The following is a 19480-nucleotide window of genomic DNA, read 5'->3' as shown; positions in this document are numbered from 1 at the left end:
TGATGTAGACCTATGGTTTCCACACTTTGCTTTCACATCTGCACACACATGTATGGAGCTGAAGTTTTCCTGTGTCCCACCCGGTCCGCAGCCACTCAGACCCAAATAAACACACCCAGGCTTATATGAATTAAAACTGCTAGGCCATTAGCTCAGGCTTCCTACTGACTAGCTCTTACACTTAAACTCAGCCCATTTCTGTTCATCTGTATGTCGTCATGTGTTCCGTGGCTTTACCTGCATGCCATTACATGCTGCTCCCTGGATGGCGGGCTGATGTCTCCTGACTCAGCCTTCCTCTTCCCAGAATTCTCCTTGTCTGCTTATTCCTGCCTATACTTCCTGCCTGGCTACTGGCCAATCGGCATTTTATTTATCAACCAATCAGAGCAACACATTCAGAGCATACAGAGCTATATCACCCATCACATGTGCACACAAAAAAAATTAGAATAAAATAAGAAAATACATAGGAGGATTCTGGGAGCACCCCAGACTCACCTTCCTTAAAGTCAGCTGGCAGCTAGCCAGGGCTTCTGGGTCAGACAGACTCCTTGTATGTGAAAAGAGACCACTTCTCACCCCACCTCCCACAAATACATCTTCCAATCCATGCCAGATGTTTCTTGAGAAAAATTTTTGTTAATGTGGCTTTTCCCCCCCAGTTATAGCGACATGTCCCTGACGTTTTTTGCTTTTGTGTTTTGGCATCATTGGTGGTCAAACCCAGGGTCTTATATGTGTTGGGTTGTGCAGCCACGCTCCAGAGTAGCCCTTGTCTGACATCCTCCTGCCTCTCCTGACATGAGTTCTCACAAGACCAACCCCCCTTTTGATGAATGGCATGAATAGAAATTGTCCTCTCCTGTCAGAGGCAGGAAGCTGGTCCAGCTCCCGGAAGACTGGGCAAGGGCTGGCAAAGGCTTGGGAGGAAGAATACAGACTTGATAGACTGCAAAGGGAAGCAGCTGGGTGTGGTGAGGAAAGACTTCCCTCTCTGTGTGGGAGCTCAAGGTTTCACCAGGAAACACAGAGCCATGCATGACCTCCACCTCTATTTGGTAGACAAAATGCTCGGTGTTCACTGGCCCTCCATAGGGCAGAACCTACGATAATTTTGCTATCATTTTAACAAGTTAGCATTTGGGGGTGAGGTGATGTGGGTACTCACCCAGGTCAGAGGACAACTTGCAGGAACTGGTACTCCCCTCTCACTCTGTGGGATGTCATGTCATCAAGCTTGATGGCAAACATCTTTACTGGCGGATCCATTCCACCAGCCCAGTGACCTGGAATAAGTTTTTTAATTGGTATTTTGCCTGTATGCATGTCTATGCACCATTTGTGTGCCTGGTACCCTTAGAGGCCAGAAGAGGACATCAGAGCTCCTGACACTGGAATGACAGGTGATTGATTGTGAGACACCATGTGGATGCTGGGACTAGAACCTGGCTCCTTTGGAAGGGCAGCCCGTGCTCTTAACCACTGAACTATCTTCCCAGTCCTACTTACAGTGATGTTTAAGGGGCATGCCTTCATCATTCAGTATCCCTTCATTTATCTCAAATGCTGCTGAATGCATCTCTACAGAGAGAAGTTGTTCTAAACCATCAGTGAGGCTGCCTGAGTCCATGGATGGTGAGGAAGGGATAGAGTTTTGTGGGATGGCATCATTTGTGAGGATTTTTAAAAGCTGGGAAACTAAAAAAGAGAAAAAAAATAATGATGATGGTTGAGACGTTTCTGAGTGAGTTCAGAAAAAAAAAAAAAAAGCACGGCTCTCCTTGGAGATTGTTCTCGCATTCATTCCGTGTCCTGCTCCGCATGTCTACTGCAGAGTCTCAAGAGCCTTTCCAGTCCCAGGCTTCTGGGAAGATGGTGATGGACAGCAAGCAATCTTAAGACTTGAAAATTCCTGGAGGGTCTCCAGTGGTCACACCAGTGTCTCTTTGTCACCAGCCTCCCAGATTTGCTCCCATACCCACATGTGCACTTCTGGGGGATGCGTCACCTGGATCTGAGCAGGTCACAGCCTGAAATCCTCTACCACTTTTGAGGTTGAGGACTGGGCTAAGGAAATAATTCCCATTTCTTCATGGGTAGAATCCTAGGAAACATTTTAGATGTTTCCTCAAATTATTTTCCCTGGAATTTTTTTTTAAAAGATCTATTTATTTAATCTTGTGTGTGAGAGAGAGTGCCTGTATGAGTGGATAGGCACCTCATTTGTGCCTGATGCCCTTGGAACCAGAAGAGGGCATCAGATCCCTGGAAGCTGTAGTTGTCAGCTGCCATGGGGTGCTGGGAACCAAACTTAGGTCCTCTGTAAGAGCGCCAAGTGATCTTAATCATCTTTCCAGACCCCATCCCTGGAAATTTTAACAGCACAAATACACTTCGTATCTGTTTCTTACCGTGTACATATCTGTACGTTATATCAAATGGGAAGATGATTTCTTCTCCCTTAAATCTTTTTTTACCTGTTTTGCTGATATGACCCTGTTTTAGTTAGGCTTTCTATTGCTGTGATTTAAAAAAAAAAAATGACCAAGAACAACTTGGGGAGAAAAGGGTTTCTTTCAGCTCACAGTTCCACATCATAGTCCATCCTCCAAGGACATCAGGGGAGGAACTCAGGCAGGGTATTAACCTGGAGGCAGGGACTGAAGCAGAAGCCGTGGAAGAATGTTCGTTGTTTGCTCAGCCGGCTTTCTTATACCATCCAGGACCACCTGCCCGGAGGTGGCACCACCCACAGTGAGCTGGGTCCTCCCACATCCATCCAGAGAATGTGTTGTAGATTATTATTTTAAGGTGTGTTACTTTTTGTTTCTGCTGCATTTGTTTAACCCTGTGAAGCTGTGTTACTGTGCCTGTCTAACACACCTGATGGTCTAATAAAGAGCTGAATGGCCAATAGCAAGGCAGGAGAAAGGACAGGCAGGGCTGGCAGGCAGAGAGAATAGATAGAGGAAGAAAAGAGATGGAGAACTGAAAAGGAAGGAGTCAGAGGAGGAGGAGGAGGACTTCAGGGGCCAACCACCCAGCTAAACAGATGGGATAATTTAAAGTTAAGTAAAGCTGGCTAGAAATAAGCCAAGCTAAGGCCAGGCATTCATAACTAAGAATAAGCCTCTGTGTGTGATTTCCTTGGGAGCTGGGTGGCAGACCCCCCCAAAAGAGCAAAAACAACAACATCCTGGTGCCCCACGCTGGGCACCAATTGCTGTCCTTTTTTAACTGGTTGCTGCCTTTTAAGCCACAGCTGTCTGAATCAGCAGCTGCAACTCCACCACTACCAGCAGCGGTTAGGCCTCCATAACTGGAGGGAAATCTGTTCCCTCTGGCTCCAACTCTTGCAAAGCTAACGAAGGGAACTTTACTTTTACTCTGTCCCTCTAAAGAACTCAAGATTCAAAGGGTAAGATGGAATTCTGCTCTTCAGAGAGGCTGAAGAGCAAGTAGCTCACCTCCTCTCCTTGCTCGCGTCCTCCAAAAAGTTCTTATGCTTCTCCTCGCCCCTCCTTACAAACGCTTCTCCACCTGGCCCCTCCTTACCACTTCCTGTCAGCTAGTTGCTGACTCGGCCTCCTGACCACAGGTGAATTTTATTTAATCAAACACATCTTTGCATCATTAGGCAAACGTTCCAGAGCGTAAACAAAAGTAACACACCTTGAAATAATATCCTATTGCCGGGCGGTGGTGGCGCACGCCTTTAATCCCAGCACTTGGGAGGCAGAGGCCGGCGGATCTCCATGAGTTCGAGGCCAGCCTGGGCTACAGAGTGAGTTCCAGGAAAGGCGCAAAGCTACACAGAGAAACCCTGTCTCGAAAAACACCCCCCCCCCCCCAAAAAAAAGAAAGAAAGACTTATTCTACAACAAGAATGCCCTACAGACTAGCCTGCAAGACAATCCTGTAGAGGTATTTTCTAATTAAGATTTCTTCTTCCCACAAGGGCCCTCGCTTGTGTAGAGCTGAAATAAAAACTAGCCTGTGCAGGCCTCTGTTGTTCGAGGAGTAAGGATATTACGGAACTACATAAATGACACAATACTAGAAATAAATACCCAGCAAAAGAACTGGGGGCTTAGAAGATAGTACATTCAAGGAATTAGGTACTACATGACTACAGAAAAGAATGAGACTTCTCCTATATCAGTGACTCTAATGCTACCACCCTTAAATACAGCTCCTCGTGTTGTGGTGATGCCCAACCACAAAATTATTTTCATTGTTACTTCATAACTGTAGTTTTGATAGTTCTGAATTGTAACGTAAGTATCTGTGCTTTCTGATGGTCTTAGGCGACCCCAGAGGGTCACAACCCACAAGTTGAGAACTGCTGATCTATGTGGCGATGGCGCATACAAAATGGTGAGGGGGATGACTGTATGTGATTTTGCGAATGCCTAAATTATGATAGAAAATATGGACTTAGAACAAATGGAACAGGGAAGAGATGAAAGAGAAACTTGTCACTGTGTGCCCAGTCCTTGGGATTGTGTTAAAAGTTGAAACTCTGGATTTAAATTGGTATTGATGCTTCATGGTACATCTTAGGAAAACATTAGTGTAGCAGCATTTGTACTGTCCCCGCTTGGAAACACTAGCTGAAAGAGTCTCTCATGAGCTGAATCTAAGGACCTGCCAGCAAAGGTCTACTTGCCTCTGCTGACATTTCTATAATGTTCGGGTAAATTGTATCACCTCAGGGTTTCCCACAGCCTCTCCACAACCAAAGAAAGTACTCCGCTGAGCTTGGAATTTCCCTGACTCTGCATTTTTTCATCTCATGGTTAATTCCCATACCACTTCCTGATTGTCCACACGGAGGTTTATTCGATGGCTTTTCACACCTGTCACAGTAACTGTACCCTTGGACAGAGCCACTGTGCCTGATTTCCCCCAAAATACCCCAGCCTTTAATGACTCATGTTCTTGATGTGCAGAATCATAGCCACCGAGGCACCCTCTGAACACACCACTTGCTGGGTCCATCTTCCTTTTTCTGTCATTAAGGCTGTCAGTCCATTAGATGGCACTCTAAATCAGTCTCCCAACACTTGAGGTGAGCCCTTGTTAGACTTCAGTTAGTCACCAGGCTACCATCAAATATTTTATTATTGAGTGCAGGCTGTGGTCTTGTGACTCCATTCTGAAAGTGATGATGGCAATGTAAGACGTAGTCTAACGGTGTTAGTTAAAGCTTTGTTAGGTTTCGAGGGATGGACCCAAAGCTTCCCGATAGGCTGTGGGATACAGTCCAGAACAGAAACACAATCTGAGGATCTATGGGTCAAGAAGTGGGTGTGGCCTTTCCGGCTGGCTGTCCAAGTTTTCGGGGGCCTTGAGACTGAATAGGACTGTGGGGATAGTAAGGAGACAGGGTCACTAGGGACAGAGTGGGACAGAAAATGAAGGTACAGCTGACTCGCTAAGAGGGTACCCTGGGGTGGGAAGTGGGGGGGCTCCCAGCCCCTTAAAGTGAGCTTGCTGCAGATACTATTAATGGCGGAGGGGCTAGTGCAGGATCTAATAGCAGGAGACTGGAGTCCCAGTGTTCCCATTTCAACAAGTGTCAGCTTAAAACTGTTCCACCCTCTTCTTTTCTCATGCTAGTGCCCAAACTCTTATTAGAGAGGGTGAAATTCTAGTCTAGGGTTTTATTTTGTTTTGGTTCTGGAGAGCCACTTTGCTCCTGGTGTATGTAAGTAATACCTTGGCCTATGATGTCACAACAGCTGAGTACCTCTAGATGACAGGAACTATTTGCTTCTAGAATAATCTTTTTTAAATTATTTGTTTATTTTTATTCATATGTATGTACGTGTGTGTGTGTGTGTGTGTGTGTGTGTGTGTGTGTGTGTGTGTGTATCCGCTTGTCTGTATATGCAGTGTGTTTATGCAGATGCCTATGGAGGCCAGAAGAGAGCATCAGATCCCCTGGTGCTGGAGTTACAGGCAGTTGTGATCCATCCAATGTAGATAATGGGAAATAAACCCTGGTCCTATGCAAAACCACCAAGTGCTCTTAACTGCTGAGCTGTCTCCATCCCCCAAATTCTCTTATAATGTTAGGGAACCACCATCATCCACAGCACCTTCTGTTGACTGAGACATCGTGGATCACATGACTGTATGAAATGTGACACTGATGCAATGGGCCAGGTAAAACTTATTAGGGAAATGAAATCAGTAAGACACACTCACAACACAGAACAAAGTGAACGCCGCTGCTGATCCAGCTGTCATTGTCCTGCTGTTCTGCCCAAGGGTCATGGGAACCAACTGCAACCCACAGTTCTCCACTGCCTGCTCATGCTCTGACCACTCAAGAAAGAATGCACAACCCCTCTCCTCCTTTCTTCTTCAGTCACGTAAGGAGAGAAGACCATGCCCCATAGGGCTAATCATCTCAATATCACTGGCTGAACAGATCAAATTCCCACAACACTTCTCCCTTTTTGTCTAATTAGGAAGGTTCTAATCCTAATATAAAACTATATACAATAAGAACAATTATCAAGTATGATCCAGAAGAAAGAAAAAGTAATAACGTAAACAAAAATGGAACTGCAACCAACAAGAACAACATCAAGCAAGAAACACATTCTAGATGTCCAGACCATAGGTAACTGGCAAATTACAGAGATTACTCCAATAGCTGTCCAAACCTGAAGTCTAAGGCTTGTACCTAATATGCCCTTAGCTAAGATTTGAGAGGACTGTAACTGTGACTATCTAGTCTTCAACCCCATCAAAGGCCTGAGAACGAAAAGTAATATTACCCTAGTAAACAGGAAGTGCAAGCAAGTGACTTCTGAAAAATGCAAGAAATGACAGAGACAGCTGGCTGCCTGGACAGTCATCCAATGTTTCTCTGCAATGTTGGGGCTTCCAACTTTGGCTAAAAGGCCTAGAATATCTGACAGACTTTTTCAGAAGCAGGAAAATTTGAAGGACTGTCCTACCTTGTGGCAAGGCTCAGCAGTTGCTTCTCCTTGTGTCCTGCTTGTGCGGATTGGACAGCGTGCTTACTGTCAGCAGTGGAGGCAAGGGCAGTTGTTTTGCCCAACAGGCCAGTTTTGCCAAGAAGAAAACAAGCTCCATACAGACTGTCTTTGGTGCCCAACACCCTCTCAGGAGTAGATCGGTGCTGCCAGGAGCAATCGTGTCTCTGGTCAACAGAATTCTAAGTTATGAAAACATGTAAATGCCATATCCTCTAGGTCTGTGAAATGTTTGAAGATTACCTATCTTTGTTAATGCAGACCATGGAAGCCGCCAGCTCCCAGATCTGCTCCAGGGCAGTACAAAAGAAATACCTCAGAGTAGCGAGGGTTTAGGAAAAATTCTCATTTGAGGGCTAGACCTTTTCTATCTGAGGGGAAAAAAAAAAAATAAACCGAGATGTTTTCTGATGGTAACTTTCTCTTTACTTCATCTTGAAAAATCCTCTCTGAAAAATCTCTCTCACAGCTTCCTAATTAGCTCTTCATCCCATCTCCTTCTCTACTCTTCACTTGTCACTGCTCCACGTCTCTCTCTTTACACCTTTCCTCCATTCTCTCTCTCTCTACAGCGCCACTGCCCTGCTCTTCTTCACGGATCCTCTCTCAACCCAGCTCTAAACAATTATGTTACATTTTCAGGGCCTGACCAATACTCCTATCACAAGATAAGTCACATAGTTTCTCTTAGTCTAGGAATGTCACCTAGACCAGCCAGTGAGCGAGTGCTTGGCCTTCCTTGCACGTAGCTCTGAATTGGTGAGGATCCTCAGACAGTAAACAATTGGCTGAACCTTGAGCCTGAGACTGGGACTGCACGCAGAGTCAATTACTGATAAAGTTATATCTAATAAAGTTGCTTCTCTCTTGACCTTGAATCAGCAAAACAACACCTGGAAAAATGACCTCATCTATTCGTCTCTAGGGGCAACTAGCCTGCTTTGAATCTGTTCTGAAGTCCAAAGTTAGCTGTAAAAGGCTGTCTTTGTGACTGAGAATCCTATGTCAATCTGAGTAATACAAAATATCCAAGTATTATTTCTATACATCAAAATTATACAACCTAAACAGAAATCATCTTCCAGACCATCCACAGCTATATGTGTCCCCCATAAGTGTAAAACACGTCACCAAAGGGCTATAGAAAGAACCCCACAGCTTTGCTTATTAGGGAGACATAGCAGTGGCACCTGAGAAAGTTATGGACAGAAAACATCCAGTCGTTTACAGTCAGTAACCCCATGGCTCTGCCAAGTGGGGCCCCCCAACAAGGAATCATGTGTCTGGTGGGTTGACCTGTTAAACACTAGTTGTTACTACTGTACCTTCCCATGGCCCCCTGCACTTTGTGGAATATATTTCTGCACACCTAGAAAACCTGACTAACATGACTATAAGTTTGACAAACATGGGTGACTATTAACCTGTAATTCTTTTCAACCTATATAGCTTAAAGACTAAAGCTTCACGTTATAAAAATAAACCATCTTAAAACAGATGTACACTATAAGGACAATGACCCCAAAATTGTGACAATATACAAAAATATCTTAATCAGAGGTAGAAATGTATGGTGCAATATGACAAAAATATCCTTAATTTGCATCAATATACAAAATATCTTAACAGAAGTAGAAACAAAATACAGTATGATGAAAATAGTTTTACATTTGTATCAATATAGAAAAATATTTTAAACAGAAGTAGAAACATATATACAATATAACAAAAATAATTTTGAATCTGTACCAATATACAAGTTATCTTAAACAGAAAAAGAAAAATAATTTTACATTTGTATCAATATACAAGAATCCAAACCAGTGCAAATTATAAAACTGATAGTTGCTTTTTTAGTTTACAAGTAGATACAATAATATACTTTATTATCATATCATATCTATCCCCGTTTTTCTATTCCAAACGAGATTCCTGAGCCCAATTTTATTGTCCTGCCCTCAACGTATAACAACTTAGCCGGCCAAGCTCAGTCAGTAGAGCATGAAACTCTTAGTCTCAGGATCGTGGGTTCGAGCCCCACGTTGGGCACCAGATGAAACATGACACGGATGCAATGGGCCAGGTAAAATTTACTAGGGAAATGGAATCAATAAGACACACTCACAACACAGAACAAAGTGAACGCTGCTGCTAATCCAGCTGTCGCCCTGCCGCTCTGCCCAGGGGCGATGGGAAACAACAGCAACCCACGCTTCTCCACCGCTTGCTCCTGCTCTGACCACTCACGAGAGGGCAGCTCATGCGTAACCCCTCTCCTTTGCTCTTAATTCCTTCAGAGACTCAGAGAAGACCACGCCCCATAGGGCTAGTCACCCCGATGTCATTGGCTGCACGGATTGAATTCCCACAACAACTGTAGTTGTGGGTTGGACTTCAGAGCACATAGCACGTAAGTCCATCTAATACACCCCCTTTGCAGAAAGAGTCACTGCAAGACTTAACATTTGGAATTCCCCCATTCCTCCGAGGCTTATGAAAATGTGCTCATGTTTCCAAACAAAAACTGAATTAAATGAAATGCAATCTTTGAGATCCATTCTGGATATAATGAAAACATAATTCATCATTAATGCAGGGAGCAAGTACCAGAATTATACAAAGAGACACCGAATAAGCTGACCATGCCAACGACCTAGCAAACTGACTCCATGAGTGACATGATGGACAGGGGGCAGTACTTCCATTGTCATTTAGGATTGGAGTCTAGGCCCACCCATTTACCAGAAGAGAAAAGGACACTTGATTGACAGTGTCAGTCAAACTCTGTGGGTTGGGGAAGGAAAAGAAAAAATGGCTGGCTACAGGCCCCGCAAACAGAAAGGAGTTCTGAGCAGACAACACTCATTTCTTTACAAATCCAGAATGTATTCTGTGCTTTGCATTAGTCAGGGTTCTGTATAGAAACAGAACCAATGAAATGAAATACAAAGGGAATGTATTAGACTGGTTTACAAGCCATGTGCTGGGTGGTCTGACTGTGGCTGTCTGCATCCTGGAGAGGCTGAGACCTGGGAAGATGCTCAGTTCATGAGTCTGGACGCCTCAGCAGTTCCAATCTTGTGCTGAAGGAGAACCATTGGTCCTTCAGTACATGTTGGAAGGCAGAAAAGGCTGGATTCTGATGCCAATGGGGGATGGTATCAATGCCATCGAGAGAATAGATGCATTCACAACCAAAGCAAAAGTAAGAGTTTTCCTCAGACCTCCTTCTATCCAGTCCACAGTGCTTCCCACTCTGAGAGACTGTCTTCTTTCCTACTTCTAGGAAGTAGCCTTATATACCTGGCCAGAGGTGTGTCTCTTAGTTGAGTTCAGATCCAATTGAATTGACAACCAAGACTAACTATCACATGCTCCTAGGGAATTTTATTCAATGAATACCTAAACCTAACTCTAACCCTAAACCTAGTATGAATCTGCAAGTCCAGAGGCTTAGCTTAAGGGGGGGTTGAGTCTTTCTCTTGAGGACCTTACAATCATTGTGAAGCCCAGAGGCACTAACATACCCACCTGTAAACGCAGAAACTAACTAACTTGGCAGTAGCCAAGTACAATGGGACACGCTGGTTAGAAAAACGTGGTATTATCGACAAAACAACCTGCAGTAGTAATCCCATTAAGACTGTCCAGACCATTTAAGATGGAAGGGTTTATTTTAGTGATTCCAAACACTTACAGTGAGATGATACTTTTGTAATTTCAAGAACCTTCCTAGATAGTTGTCATATTTTTATATTTTCAGTTGTGACAATCTAGGGCCTAGACTCTAGGCAGATCCTCAAATCCATGTGCCAGTCCCTTGCACTAACACTGACTTACACTAGGGGGCATCAGTGCACATCTTTTTAACCAAGAGTCTCATCCCACTACTCTATTTTGACTTAAATATATATGTGTGTATGTGTGTGTAGATAGATAGATGATAGATAGATAGATAGATAGATAGATAGATAGATAGATAGATAGATAGACAGATAGATAGATAGATAGTCAGGAATGCATCACAGATTGAGTGTGGAGGTTAGAGGACAATTTGTAGAAGTCAGTTCCCACCTTCATGTAGAACCAGAGGACTTGAACTCATATCATCAGAGTTGATGGCAAGTGCCTTTCTCCTGCTAAGCTGTTTCACCAGCCCTGATAATGGACTTTTCACACTTGACTTAACTGGGTGTGAGCTCTCTTCACATCAGATGAGTGAGCCTTTGAATAACCACCTTGGAGTCACCAGAGGGCTTAAAAGAGGGGCAATGGCTCTGGGATTTGAAGACCAGATTCCAGTTTTGTTTCTCAGCTTCTTAGCTGAGGAGTGGGGCAATTATGGACCTCACACGGCTGTAACAGCTAGCCCATCCCGTGGCTTCTAAGTGACTTCACCTTTCCTGAGTTGTTGCCCCCAAACCATCTAGAACTCTCCTCCCTGTCACTGCCCAGCCTCCCAGTCCCACGGTACTGAGCTCTGTTGACAAGAAATGGAGAAACCTCAGCTGCGGGACAAAGGGTGGGGACTCGTGGTTGGTGAAGAGGATTCCTGGTGATGGGTTTATAATGAACATTAAGTGCCCGTTCATTTGGTGGCCAACTAGTGGATGGTAGGAGTCCCGAAACAGCTTGTTCCTTGTAAATATCTCTCACATACAGGTGGTGCCGAGGATGGCTTGGCCACACGCTGGTCTGAAGGGAGGAGGCGCTAAGTGTGAAATCCACACCCATTCTCAAAGATGTAACGTGAAGAAACAGATGTGCAATATTGTTTGAGTGCATCCTGGCGGCTGTAACAAAGGACCTCAAGCCTAGAAGCTCGTAAACAATACAAATTTGTTTCTCACAGTTTTGGAGACTAGGAAGTTCAAGACTGAGGGAGGCCCTGGCAGAATTTGTGTCCAGTGAGAACCTGCTTTCTGGTTCATAGATGCTGCACCTTCAACTGGTAATGTGATGAGATGACCACTCTCGGGCTTCTTTTGGTAAGCATTAATCCTGCTCACAGGCATTTGCCTCCCCAGACCTCACCTCCTAATACCGACCATTGCTATGTTGGTGATCAGGTGTGATGGCTGGTCTCGACATTGTCAACTTGACCGGACCAGCAATCAACTAAAACTCAAGCTACTGGGCATTCCCGTGAGGGATGATTTCCTTGATCAGGTTTATTTGAAACAGGAAGACCAGTGCTAAACGTGGGCAGCACCTTCCGATGGCAGCCCGGATAAACGGACATGGAGGAAGGAAGCTTTTGCTTTTTGCCTGCTTGGCATCACTCTTGCTAGCTAGCACGTCCTGCCTTCCTGTAGTTGCTGCGGCCCTCGGCTGATCTTAGAACCAGCTCGTCTGGGCTCCAGTGGAGACTGAGGACCAGCAGCTCTCCAGGAATCCCAGGCCCTCAGGGCCAGATTGGGACAGCTGAGACATCCAACCAGGTGGACCGAACAACTACCAGATTCTCAGCCTGTCCAGTGGGAGACAGCTGTTGTTGGACTACCCCGACTGCGTACTGTGAGCCAAATACGTTCCCTTTAATGTATATATTCAGTCTATTGGTTCTTTTCCTTTAGAGAACCCTAGTGTATCAGGTTTCATCATAGAAATGGGGGTATGTGTAAATATTAGCACCTAGCAAAAAATTTAATAATTTGTATTTGGATATATACTGAGATGTCTTATATAAGATTGAATAAATATGAGATTAAGTAAATATGTTATGATGAATGTGGCTCCTGAAAATTTCAAATGATTTATGTAGCTCACATTATGTTTCTAATAGATGAACTAGTCTTGACTATACAATTTACAAATTTTTATCCTGGAGCTTAGCATATAGCACAGTCACATAGCATGGTGAAGCATGGGCAGGCTCTGGGTTCATGACCACCCCAGAAAAAAGGTCTTGTCACCCTGTGAGGTTCCATGATGCAAGAAGTGTTTCCGAGTGGAAAAGCAATTCTCTAAGGCTTGTATTCAGCAGCTCCACTCAGTGAGGCTTGACCTACAGGAACACCGGTGTATGGGCTCCTATATGATACTTTCAGCATAATAAAAAGGCTTTTAGGACAGCCTAAATGTCCACCAACCTAGGACAAATTGTTAAGTGGTTAGTGGCGGTATAGAGGGCTGTGAGGCATGGGGGTTGCTCATTGGTAGAACACCAGTGTGGCATATTCAAGACCATGGCTCCATATCCAGCCCTGGGAGGTGGTTGAGGGGAAATAGTACATCCATAAACGGAGTGTGTGCAACCATTGTAAAGAATATTAAGAGTCACCTGGGATACTTAGAAAGAGAATCGAAAAGAAAAAGACTATCCAGACTCCTCCAGGAGAAATTCTCGTTCAGCAGGTCTGAGTTGAGACCTGTCAACTTCTGTACTTTAAATAATGTTCCCCAGGAGATTCTGATTTCCAGACAAGCTTGAAAGCTGCTAAAATAATAAGTGTATGTAACTACATGAGAAGGATGCCAGAGTCAGCAAGACAGCATTCAGAATAACGTGACACAATGCACCGCTGTTTGTAATGCAGGTCGACAAATGCATGGGAGAGGGTAGAACCCACATTCACAGAGAAGGACTTGAGCCCAGATGACCCTGGTGGTTGCGTCTGGGAAGGGGAAAAAGAAATGGACTCTGCGTTTTTATTTGTGTACTTCAATGTTTGTTTATACATTGGAGGAGGAGGAGAACCCTTTGGGGTTTCAGGTTCCCAAGTATGTGGAGAGGATGTGCATGGGAGAAAGTGTCACTCAGGACTACAGCTATGCAGACCAGCCACAGGCCCCTCATGGGAACTAAAGGTGGGGCTGTGCTCCTTCTGAGGGTCCCAGCCAAGCTCAGCCTCACCTTGTAGCTGAGACTGTTCTCCCGCTGCTCCTTGGTGCTTAGCGAGAGCCCAGACTTGGGAAGAGGCCTTCCCAGATCAACTTGGCCCATGGCAGAGCCAGAGTGATGAGGTCATCCAGCACAGCTGCGAACTATTTCAAGGAAACAGGTGGTGGCTGGGGGCTCTTCCAGGCTTGGGGTTTTGCTGGGAGAGAGGCCTCCTTCAAGGGCATCCTCCCCGGGAGGCTAGCCCCAGAGACCTGGGCTGCTGGGAAAAGGGAGCACAGGGTCACAGGGTGTCCTCGGAAGCCTGCAGATGTTTGGTCCCATCCACAGCTGAACTCTCCGTGCAGGCTACTTGTTCCTTCACCAGAACAGCTTTGAAACTATTCTGTGGGAGCCGCACCCTCGGACCAAGAAAACCGTTCTCTCTAGAGAGGAACAGTGCAGCCACGCACACTTTGAAAGCTCTCAGGTCGTTTTAATGTGCAGCTGAGACTGACACCTCCAGGCTAACTTTTGCAACTGAAGTCCCTAGACAAGCAGCATTCCTTGGAAGCTTGCTGGAAACTCAGAACTTCTGGCCCCATACCCATACTCACTAGGTAATCAGAATATAGCATCTCCAATAAGAGTCTCTGGAGGGTCTGATGCTCTTTCGGATTTAGAAGCTTGGCTTCTGTGGGCACTGGCCTAGCTGGTGAACACAGATTCTGGGGTACAGAAGGGGTGCGAGGCAGGTAAACACTGGCCTTCTCTGAGATGCTTTGGCCTTGTGGATGCGATAAAGTTAGCACACAGTTTTCCTCTTGTACTGTTGGGATGGTCTTGGTTGGTGGTGCCTGCTGGGTGCTTAGTAGATATGGACTCCTATTTTGTCAGGATGGTTACTGTTACAATCCTGAAACACAACTTGATTAGTTGGCCAGCCTGTATGAGCATGTTCTGGCCCGGTTTCTTGTCCAGCTCAGCCCCCATTCTGCCAACATCAAATGTCTTTTCTCGCGGCTGCTCAGAATTGGGGATCAGAAAGTTCACTGCTCCGTCAGCACTCTCTCTGGTTCCAGGTTTGATTTTTTTCCTGTTGAAATTGTGTGATTGCTCCATCTTTAAGACAAAAAAAAAAAAAAAAAAAAAAAAAAAACAATAAAAGGGTGTAGCTTCTGATAATGGCTGTGGAAGGTGCAAATGGAGGGTGGTTCTCTGCCAGCTGGAGAGATGAAGGGTTTGGACTTGGGGTTTGCCAACCCCTGCCTCCCGGGCTTCTGCTGGCAGTTGAGTTGTGGATGGAGAATTGGTGGAGCTGTGTGGACACAGCCCTGTGATGATTTGGGGACTGAGTCGCTGATAATGGTGAGTATCGGAAGACAGTAAGCAATGCTATTCCTTTAATGACAATGACGCTTCTTCCAACAAAGAAACTTAAAAAATAAAAGCCCCCAAGCCGGGCAGTGGTGGTGCATGCCTTTAAACCCAACACTTGAGAGGCAGAGGCAGATGGATCTTTGTAAGTTTGAGGCCAGCCTGGTCCACATAGAGAGTTCCAAGACAGCCAGAACTACGTAGAGAGTCCCTGTCTCAAAACAAACAAACAAATAAAAACAAACAAACAAAAAACAAAGATCAAAGACCAAAACAAAACACCCCCCCCCAAAAAAAGCCAAAATAAATAAATAAATAAAAGCCCCTATTACTTATTGAGCAAGCAATTAAGCGTTTTTTAAGTGCCAAGCATTTGTACAACTGTCTGATTTAATCATGAAAATTACTCTGCAGTATTGATACAACCCTTACGTTTAGGTGAGAAACAGGCTCAGAGATGTTTGGGCCTTGGTAGAAACAGCTGTGGAGTCACAGAACAGGGATTCACACCGAGGTGGGTCCTGGATCCAGCGTCCTCTCTGGGTCGTCCTAGTTATTATGTGAACTCTCTGCATCCCAGGGCCTGGCATTGGCACCTGGAGCTCTTTCTAGCTAAAGATCGGCTTATTTGTTCTTCCTTTGTTTTTTGTTTTTTCCTACTAGTGATGGAGACACCATCTCTCCAATTTACTCTGTCAATCCTTTCTTATAGGATGGAGGACTCTGGTTTTGCAGTTGTAAACTATAGGAGTTCTAAAAATCATTTCCCCGCTCTCTTTTACTCAAGGAAACATTTATCGAAGATGTCAGGAAACACACAGGAGAACAAAAAGGAGAGATGGTTTTTGTTTTGAGAGATGGGATTATGAGGAAATGAATCCTGGGTGCTGAGGGAGAAGAAAAATACTTTCTGTTTTTATGGATAAAAAAAAAAAAAAAGAGGAACTTTGGGCCATGGCAACACTACAAGTGAGTCTCTTTTTGAGGAGATATTGATTTATTATTTTCTTTTTGAAGTACTGGAGATTAAACCCAGAGCCTAGGCGAATGCTCAACCACTGAGCCCCACCCCGAATCTGCTCTGTTCTTTTATTTTGTTTATGATCGCTAATATGCAGATTTCTTAAAATAAAAGCCATATGAGATTTTAAAGAACAAATTTGATTTTCCCATTAATCAGTTTATTTCTTTTCACCACATGGGCTGGAACTCAGGGTTTCACATACACTTAGGCAGGCATTCTATTGCTGACCTCAGTCGCTAACTCTCAAACTTGATTGTGAGCTTTAAATGATCTAAAATAACGATATCTAATAACTCCTATCGATACATACCAGGCACCATCCTAAACACTTGACGTTTGTTAACTCAATGCTCTTTGGGTTCCTCTTTGCCCGGATCTAAGTGACAATGAGTCGTTCTTTCTTTCTATCGCACCTAGAGATGTTCGTACACAAAATATACAGGAGCCCCATAAATATTTATGCAACAAATCAGCCTTGCCTTGGAGGGATACTATGTTGTAGAATAACACTTGGAAAATGATTTCATGCCATCCCATTGATTTCAAATTCAATGAAAGTATGCTTAGAGATGGATTGAGGGAGTTAGGAATGTCGCAAGGCCTGAGGTGAGGGAAAAATGGTCTAAAAGAGTCTTCAGGGCAGTGAGATGCCTCAGTGTGTAAAGACACTTGATCTCAAACCTGTCAGCTTGAGTCCTACCTCCAGGAACCAAGTGATGGAAGGGGAGAACCAATTTCTGCACATTACTCTCTGACCACCACGAATACATGCTATGGTGGTGCCACGCCGCCCCCCAACCCCCACCCCCCTGACTCCGGCCCCAAAACTGTAATGTTACAAATTGTAAGACTCTCCAACATTAGTACCTTGGTAGTACAATTCTCCACTTGGAAAAGCATTGAGTGAGGGCATTGGAGGGAAAGGGCCACACCCTTTGAAGGGATTTCTTTAATCTTCCCTTCCCCTTAACTTTCAAGACCAGTCCTTTAAAATAATTTTTTTATTACTTATTAGTGTGTACGTACCCAAGGAAATCAAGAAGTGTCAGTTCCCCTAGAGCTCAGGTTGCAGGCAGTTGTGAGCTGCCTGATACAGATGCTGCTCATGAAACACAAGACATCTAAAAACAGTACCCTCTCTTAACTACCAAGCCAGCTCGCCAACCTAAGCCAGCACGTTAAAGTTGCCTGAAATTGTTATTCTTTCCTATGTCAGTATGTTCCGTAAATTGACTAATTCATAAATACTTGTGAATGAAAGCACTTTCCATAAAGACCCAGCTAACCCCCAGTGGTCTGATGTTCATGAAGATGCTGCAAAGGGAGATAGGAAAAACGAAATACTACTGAAGCGTTTCTAGCGGGTACAGGCTTGAGCCAGGCTACGGGCATAGACAAAGACTCTCCCATTGCCTTAACAGCTAAGATGATGTAATGTGGATTTTGTTTTTGTTTGTTTGTTGACAGTCTCACTATGTTGCTCTGGCTGAGCTGGAATTCACTATGTAGATCAGACTGGCCTCAGACTCACAGAGATTCACCTCTCTCTGCCTCCCTAGAGCTGGCATTAAAGGCGTGCACCACCACACATAGTTCTAATTCTTTAAACCAGCTCAGGTTACCCTGCTGAATTGGTAGTCATTAGCGACATGTAACTATTCACACTTCAGTACAACTTAAAACTCAGTATTTCAAGTCACAATTAACCATAGTCTGATACCACGTCTAATGACTACTTTATTGAATATCTCAAATTAAAAAAAAAACAAAACATTTTGCTGGCTGTGGTGGTGTGTGCCTGTATAATCCCAACACTTGGGAGGTGGAAACAGGAAGATCAGGACTTCAAAGCCAGCCTTGTCTACACAGTGAGTTCAAGGTCAGCCTAAGCTGTGTGATAATCTATCTCAAAATAACATACACACAAAGAAGAAGATAAAAAGACAAAGAATATTTTCATTTTTATTGACCATTCTATTAGACAACACAGATCTAAGAAGTAAATCATTTCTCTGGGCTGATGAGGTGGGAACATGAGGCCTAACTGAGGTATATTTAGCTTCCTTTCATAGGCCTACTGAGGTCCCTCCACTTAGAGAAGTGGACTTGTAGGTCCTTCATTTTAGGATTGAATGAATGTTTTCCTCAGAGCATTTCTTTCTGCATTCTCAGAATGTATGCTGTATAATAACAATAGATTTGTTTGCACAAGTCAGCAGACATTCATTCTCTATTTACACTTTTTTTTTTTTTTTTACCCCAGAGGAGACCTGGTCATCATTAAGCAATTACTCTTCATTCCCCGTCTCCCACTAATCAGCTCTCTGTAATGTCTCTACAGATTTGCCTATTGTAGATTTTGTATAGAAATGCAGCCTTTGGCGTCTGATTTCTTTCACTTAGCATAACATTTGTAGCTGAATAATACTCCATTACACTGGCTATTTGCTATGTTATTGATGAACAATTGATGAGAATCGTGGCGTTGTACTTTTCAGCTATGATTGATAACAATACTATAAATATTCTTGTACAAATTTTTATGCAGACATATGTTTTCAGTTTTCTTTTCTCTTTTTCTTTTTCTTTTCTTTTTTTTTTTTTGGACAGGGTCCAAATGTAGCTCTGGCTGGCCTAGAACTTGCTATGCAGGCTGGCCTCAAACTCAGTGGTCCAACTGCCTCTCTCTCCAAAGTGGTGGGGTTCAAGGCATGCACCACCATGCCCAGCCAGTTTTCTTGATTATGTAAGTGGAATTACTGGGTTGTGTTGCAACTTTGAGCTTAATTTTTTGAGAAGCCACCACATTGTTTTGTAAATCAGCTATATAATCTCACTTCACCTTGCATACATACAATAAGGATATCATTTTTTTTCTCTTTACTTAAGAGCGTCCAACATATAGGAACTACTCATTTACAGTTGGGTTGAATGGATGCTAACTTTAAGTCAATATCCATTCATTCAGGAACTGGAGGGTACCCTGTTGAAATTTAGGATAAGGATGTGGTTAGCACTTTATTAGCCTGTTGGAAATTTTAGTCTCATTCATGTTTGCAGAGTGCCTACTGTGTTCTGACAGTAAGTTAGGCTGTGCCTACTCTATTCTGATAGTAACTTAGGCTGTGCCTACTGTATTCTGATAGTAAGCTAGGCGGTGGGACTATGCTGTGCAACAATGTAATCTAGTTAAAAACTGTAGCTTGAATTCTAATTGGTCTTAGTAATAAAAACCCGGAGTTA

Source organism: Peromyscus californicus, unplaced genomic scaffold (genome assembly GCF_007827085.1).
Source record: "Peromyscus californicus insignis strain IS unplaced genomic scaffold, ASM782708v3 Scaffold_15__1_contigs__length_86483966, whole genome shotgun sequence".
Lineage (NCBI taxonomy): Eukaryota > Metazoa > Chordata > Mammalia > Rodentia > Cricetidae > Peromyscus > Peromyscus californicus.
This window is presented reverse-complemented; position numbering follows the sequence as displayed.